Source organism: Apium graveolens, chromosome 8 (genome assembly GCF_009905375.1).
Source record: "Apium graveolens cultivar Ventura chromosome 8, ASM990537v1, whole genome shotgun sequence".
NCBI lineage: Eukaryota > Viridiplantae > Streptophyta > Magnoliopsida > Apiales > Apiaceae > Apium > Apium graveolens.
The window spans coordinates 71,784,941-71,792,397 of NC_133654.1; the positions used below are offsets into that span (position 1 = coordinate 71,784,941).

The 7,457-nt window shown below is 42.3% G+C and overlaps 1 non-coding gene across 1 annotated transcript; it reads right to left on the reverse strand.

Annotated features, from left to right (window-relative positions):
* Positions 1-765: 765 nt before the first annotated feature.
* LOC141682246 (small nucleolar RNA R71) lies at positions 766-872 on the reverse strand. Its single transcript, XR_012559648.1, has one exon. It is a non-coding gene; the product is annotated as a small nucleolar RNA R71 (small nucleolar RNA).
* Between the last annotated feature and the right edge of the window lie 6,585 nt (positions 873-7,457).

Consider the following 7,457-nt stretch of genomic DNA (forward strand, 5'->3'; position numbering starts at 1 on the left):
CCAATACAGTCTCTATGGGAACGAACTAGAAAAGATACTATACTACTTGCGAATGCGTATACTTTCGTGTATTATTAGCGCGTGTTTAGCGACTAACAAGTTTTTGGCACCGCTGCCGGGGACTACAATGTTAATTATTAGTTTATGTATTTTCCATCAGTGGTCATTAAAGTTCATTGACTCAGACATTATTATTTAGCTATTTTCTTATTTTATTTCAGGTACTCTAGCAAGGGTGTATGCATACGCGTTCACGTACTCGTAAGAGAAATCTGGATAAAGCCGAGGAAGAAGTTGTTGTAGTTCGTAAGGAAGCCTTCGAGGATGAAAAGAAGGTAGAATAAGAAGAGAAAGTTGAAGAACCTACTTTAGTAGAGATGGGTGATCAAGCGGAAAATCTGAAGATTTTGATGGACTATTCTCAGCCTAAGATTAATGACATTCAGTCAAGCATCATCAGACCAGCCATCAGGGTTAACACTTTTAAGATCATGTCAAGCACGATTTAGATGATACAAAACTCAGTTCAGTTTGGGGGTTCTCCTACTAAGACCCCAACATGCACATCAGGGATTTCATCGAGATCTGCGACACTTTCAAGTTCAATGATGTGACTGAAGATGCTATCAAGCTGCGACTCTTCCCATTCTCTCTAAGGGACAAGGCTAAGTGCTGGTTACATTCTCTACCAGCAGGGTCTATCACCACTTGGGAAGATCTTGCTCAAATTTTCTCATTAAATTCTTCCCTATGGCGAAGACTGCTGCAATCAGGAATGCTCTTACTCAGTTTGCTCAGCAAACAGGAGAATCTCTGTGTGAGGCTTGGGATTGATATAAGGAGATGCTAAGGAAATGTCCACACCATGGCATGCCTGATTGGATGATTATCAACTGTTTCTACAATGGATTGTGTGCTACTTCTAGACCCATGCTTGATGCAGCATCAGGAGGAGCCTTGTGGGCTAAAAGCTACGATGAAGCTTATAAACTTACTGAACTGATGGCTGCTAATGAGTACCAGAATCCTTCATAAAGGCTGACTCAGGGAAAAGTCACAGGAATTCTGGAGTTGGACGCAGCAACTGCTATCGCTGCCCAACTTAAAGCTTTGACAATGAAGGTGGATACTTTGACTAATTATGGAGTTAATCAAATCACCAGTGTCTGCGAGCTATGTGTTGGTGCCCATGAGACTGATCAGTGCGCAATTTCTAGTGAATTAGCTCAGTTTGTGAGCAACTTCCAGCGATCGCAGAAACCAGTGCCAACCACATATCATCCCAACAACCGCAATCATCCTAATTTCAGTTGGAGCAACACTCAGAATGCGGTTCAACAACCTTATCAGCAGTATTCAGCTAAGCAGTACAACCCTCCTGGTTTTCAGCAACCACATTATGCACCAAGACAACAACTCCAGCTACAACAAGATAATGAAAAATTATGAATTAGAAGAGTTGAAGCTTATGTGCAAAAGTCAAGCTGTTTCTATCAAGACCTTGGAAAATCAAATTGGGAAAATTGCCATTGCCTTGCTAAATCGTCAGCTTGGTACACTACCCAGTGACACTGAAGTGCCAGGAAAGAGGGAAGCTAAGGAGCAGGTAAAGGCAATCACTTTGATGTCAGGAAAGGTTGTGAATCCCGAACAAACTCAAGAGTTGATTGAAGAAGCTGGGGCTGAGAAAGAAGTAAAGTATCAGGATGAAGAAGTGGAACCAATGAAGACTACTGTTGAGCACACTCCTCTTGAGGGTAATATAGGGGAGAAACAGATCTATCCTCCACCGCTTTTTCCTAAGCGGCTACAGAAGAAGAAGCTGGACAAGCAATTTGAGAAGTTTCTGGAGGTGTTCAAGAAACTTCATATCAACATACCTTTCGCTGAGGCTCTTGAGCAGATGCCTAGTTATGCAAAGTTTATGAAAGGTATTCTCTCTCGGAAAGTGAAGCTAGATGATTTAGAGACTGTCGCTCTCACGGAGGAATGCAGTGCTGTGCTGCAACAAAAATTACCTCTGAAGCTTAAAGACCCAGGAAGTTTCACTATTCCGTGTAAAATTGGAAAAGTGACTTTTGACAGATGCTTATGTGACCTAGGAGCTAGCATCAATCTGATGCCTTTGTCAATTTTCAAGCAGTTGGACTAACCTGATCCCAAACTGACTTATATGACCTTGCAGTTAGCCGACCGTTCGATTACATATCCACGAGGTATTGTGGAGAATGTCTTGGTCAAGGTTGATAAACTCATCTTCCCTGCTGATTTCGTAATTCTTGATTTCGAGGAGGATAAGAAGATTCTCATAATTATGGGAATACCTTTCTTGGCAACTGGTCGAACCTTGATAGATGTGCAGAAGGATGAGCTCACAATGCGAGTTCTGGATCAAGATGTTACTTTTAATGTGTTCAATGCTAAGAAATTTCCTACTGATAATGAGGAGTGCTTAAAAGTGGAGTTGGTCGATTCGGTGATCAAATCGGAACTTGATCAATTGCTAAGGTCTGATGCCTTAAAAAAAGCCTTATTGGGGAATTCAAATAGTGAAGATGATGAATATGAAGAACAATTGCAATATTTGAATGCTTCTCCCTAGAAGAGGAAGATTGATATGCCTATTGAATCTCTGAGAACGAAGGAATTGAACAAAGCTCCTAAACGCCTTAAGCCATCTATTGAGGAAGCTCCCACTCTTGAGCTTAAGCCTTTGCCTAAGCATTTGAGGTATGCATTTTAGGTGATACATCTACTCTGCCTGTTATTATTGCATCTGACCTTTCAAGTAGTGATTAGAAAAAGCTTTTAAGGATTCTGAGAGAGTTCAAATCGGCAATTGGATGGACTATAGCAGATATCAAGGGAATCAGCCCTTCTTACTGCATGCATAAAATTCTACTAGAGGAAGGTAGCAAGCCTACGATCGAGCAGCAAAGAAGACTTTATCCAATAATGAAGAAGGTAGTGAAGAAGGAAATTCTTAAGTGGCTAGATGCAGGGATCATCAACCCTATTTCTGATAGTTCATGGGTAATCCCGGTTCAATTTGTGCCAAAGAAAGGTGGAATTACTGTGGTAGCAAATGATAAGAATGAGCTTATTCCTACTAGAACAGTCACGGGGTAGAGAGTTTGCATGGACTACAGGAAGCTGAACAAAGCCACTAGGAAGGATCACTTCCCTTTGCCCTTTATTGATCAGATGCTCGACAGGTTGGCTGGTCATGAGTACTATTGTCTTCCGGATGGTTATTCTGGTTATAATCAAATTTGTATCTCTCAAGAAGATCAGTAGAAAACTACCTTCACTTGTCCATTTGGTACTTTCGCCTTCAGACGAGTTTCTTTTGGTCTGTATTGTGCACCAGCCACATTTCAGAGATGTATGATGGCCATCTTTTCTGACATGATTGGCCAGAATGTGGAAGTATTCATGGACGACTTCTCAGTCTTTGGAAATTCGTTTGATGAATGCTTGCAAAATCTTGGACATGTTCTCAAGAGGTGTATTGAGACTAATTTGGTTTTCAATTGGGAGAAATGTCAATTTATGGTGCGACAGGGCATTATTCTTGGGCACAAGGTTTCTAGTAAGGGTCTTGAGGTGGATAAGGCCAAGGTGGGGGTCATTGAGAATCTTCCTCCACTCATTTCTGTTAAGGGAATTCGCAGTTTTCTTGGTCATGCAGGTTTCTATAGGCGTTTCATCAAAGACTTCTATAAGATTTCAAAGCCATTGTGCAATTTTCTACAGAAAGATGTTCCTTTCAAGTTTTATGATGAATGCCTTGTAGCTTTGAGACATTAAAGAAGAGTTTAATCACGGCACCGGTCATAACTGCGCCTGATTGGAATGAACCTTTTGAGATGATGTGCGATGCAAGCGACTATGCAGTTGGAGCAGTTCTTGGGCAGAGGAAGAACAATATATTTTATGTGGTCTACTACGCTAGTAAGACCCTAAATGGTGCTCAACTGAAATATACTACTACAGAGAAGAAGCTTTTAGCTATTGTCTATGGTTTGGAGAAATTTCGATCTTATCTACTTGGGACTAAGGTGACAGTTTTCACTGATCAAGTTGCAATTCGATATCTTGTCTCAAAGAAGGACTCGAAGCCTAGATTGATTAGATGGGTTCTTTTGCTCAAAGAATTTGAACTAGAGATCAAGGACAGAAAAGGAACTGAAAATCAAGTCGCTGATCATCTCTCGCGTTTAGAGAATCCTAATGCTACTTTATTGGATAAGACATTGATAATAGAATCTTTTCCCGATGAACAGCTGTTTGGAGTGCAAGGAGAAGAACCGTGGTTCGCAGACATTATGAACTACCTTGTGAGTAATATCATGCCTCCCGACTTATCTTATGCTCAAAGGAAGAAGTTTCTACATAAGGTGAAGTGGTATATGTTGGATGAGTCGTTTCTTTTTCGACAAGGAGCTGACCAAATCATCAGGAGATGTATTCCTTACAGTGAAACGGGAGGATCTTGCGAGATTGCCACTCAACAGCTTATGGAGGACATAATGGTGGAGAAAAGACAGCAGCTCGTGTTCTTCAAGCAGGTTTCTTTTGGCCGACATTATTTAAAGATGCTCACCAGTTCATTTTAAAATGTGATCGATGTCAACGTGTGGGTAATATGTCTAAGAGGGATGAGATGCCTCTTAATGTGCTTCTCAAGGTTGAGGTCTTCGATGTTTGGGGAATTGACTTCATAGGGCCATTTGTCTCATCTTGTAACAATCAATATATCTTGTTGGTGGTTGATTACGTGTCAAAATGGGTTGAAGTTAAGGTATTGCCAACGAATGATGCGAAAGTGGTGCTTAATTTTTCTTCACAAGCAGATATTCACAAGATTTGGAACTCCAAGATTTATAATCAGTGATGAGGGGTCACATTTTTACAATCGCAAGTTCACTGCTATGGTGAAAAGGTATAATGTGAATCATCGCATTGCTATGGCTTATCATCCTCAGACGAATGGTCAAGCTGAGGTATCTAACAGAGAGATCAAGCGCATTTTAGAGAAAGTCGTATGTCCATCGAGGAAAGATTGGTCTTTGAAGCTTGATGAAGCTGTTTGGGCTTGTAAAACAGCATATAAGACTCCATTGGGAATGTCTCCGTTTCAGTTGGTTTATGGTAAGAGGTGTCATTTGCCTGTGGAGATCGAGCATAAAGCATATCGAGCTTTGAAGAAGTTAAATCTGGACTTGGATGCGGCTGGAAAGAAGAGGATGCTTCAATTGAATGAACTCGACGAGTTTCGACTTCACGCTTATGAGAACAACAAAATGTATAAGGAGAAGGTCAAGAGGTGGCATGATCGGGCTCTAGTGCTCAAATCATTTGTGTCGGGGCAACAAGTAATATTGTTCAACTCTTGTCTCCGTCTTTTTCTTGGAAAGTTGAAGTCAAGATGGTCAGGGCCGTTTATTGTCAAAACTGTGTTTCCACATGGAGCGGTGGAAATTTTTGAGAATGATCCGGGCCAGGCATTCAAGGTAAATGGTCAGAGGTTGATGCATTATTATGGTGACACAGCAACCTGCGAGGTGGTTAGTGCCGTTTTATTGTCCATTTGATCTCGAGATTCTATGTCAAGCTAGCGATGTAAAAGAAGCGCTTCTTAGGAGGAAACCCAAGTATGTTGTACATTAGTAGTAGAGGAAACAAGAAGGAAGGAGAAAAACACAAAAAAATTGGAAAAAGAAAAAAATTTAGGGCTCACTTCAAAAGCTTGGCGTACCCGCGCTGTCCTAGCGCGCGGCCGCGCTCATTTTACAGATACATGGCACGCCCACGCGGTTATAGCGCACGGTCGCGCCTATTTGGCAGAAGTAACACGCGCCCACGCTGTCTCAATGCGCGGCCGCGTTGTGTCCCAACTCAGAAAAGAATAAAATAGTAGTTTCAAGAGAAAATCGGGATTTTTAGTCAAAAATCAATTCCAAACCGATTTTTACTCTCCCACATCCCATAATTCCCTCTCCAAATCAAACCCATTACTCCCATTATTCCCATAATTAAATCCACTTCTATTCCATATATAATTCTCTTTTCACCACCTATATATACATACATCTCATACACAAACTTCTTCACCAATTCACAAATTCTCAAACATAAATTCTCTCTTAAACACAACTCTTATTTTCTCTACTCACTTCCAATGGTTCCCAAGAGACAAAGAACACAAGTCGACAGCAGCACCACCGATTCATCAAGTGTGGGTGGTGTAAGGCCAAGGTTCTATACTCCTGAGGCTGAAGCGGAGTATACTAGGTTTCTTTCAGAGCCAATCATCAAGGAACGAGGTTTCCTACCATCAGGGAAGGATTGTCAGCTATTGGAGATGATTTTTGAGATGGGCTGGGTTCCTATTTGCAAGGCACCCGCTGTTGTGCCCATAAGTGTTGTTCTCGAGTTCTATGCGAATGCCAAGGCCAAGAAGAATGGCTTCACGGTAGTTCGAGGGAGGACGGTAAAGTATAGTGCAGAAGCTATGAGAATTATGATTGAGCAGCCCACGAGGAAGCCTGGGCAGGACACCTGGAACGATAAGAGTCTAGAGGACTTTGAGTTGGATCATATTGTTGCTGCTTTGTGCCAACCCGATACTCACTAGAAGATCAAGAGGGGCACGACCGAGTATTTTATGTTCCCGGCTTCCAGAATGAACATGTTTTCCTGTACATCAAAAGGTTTTATATGTGCTAACATCATGCCATCTTCGTATATGCATGAGATAACTGTGGAGCGTGCATGGTTGTTATGGGGCATTCTTCAGGGCGATTTCATAAATTTGGGGATGGTGATTTATCAGGGGATTCTGAAGTTCTTAAGGGGGAGTACTACGGGGTCTATTTCATATGCGTCCATGGTGACGAAGCTGTGCGTGGCAGTTGGTGTTCATTGGTCCCCACACAAGCAGTTGCAGATCCCGAGTACTCCTATTGACAACACTACTTTGGCTATGATGCAAGAATGGGATGGAGGCAAGCCCGATCTGAAGGGGCTTGGTTATACTTTTGACCACCTACCTGGTGGGAGGCCAGCTTCTGGGGCCACTTAGGCGAGCAGGAGTACATGGAGATCTTAGCTAGGAGATGAGGCAGGACCATTGCAGCAGGTGCATGAGGAAGAGGAAGGAGCTGATATGGGAGCGGGCATGAGCATAATGCAGTACAGGCGTCTGGCACGGAGGATGGATGTGATGCATGACATCCATAGCAGGTTCGCACATGATCTCACCCAGGAACTTGGGACAACTTTTAGAGCCACCAGTATTGATATCCAGTGGCCAGTTTTTGGTGAGGATTCCGTGTATCCACCTCCGGACACATCCGACACTCCACCCGTTGAGGGTGAGGAGCCTGATCCTGATTAGGTATGCCTGAATTCCTTACTATTACCTTCATTGAGGACAGTGAATATTTTAAGTT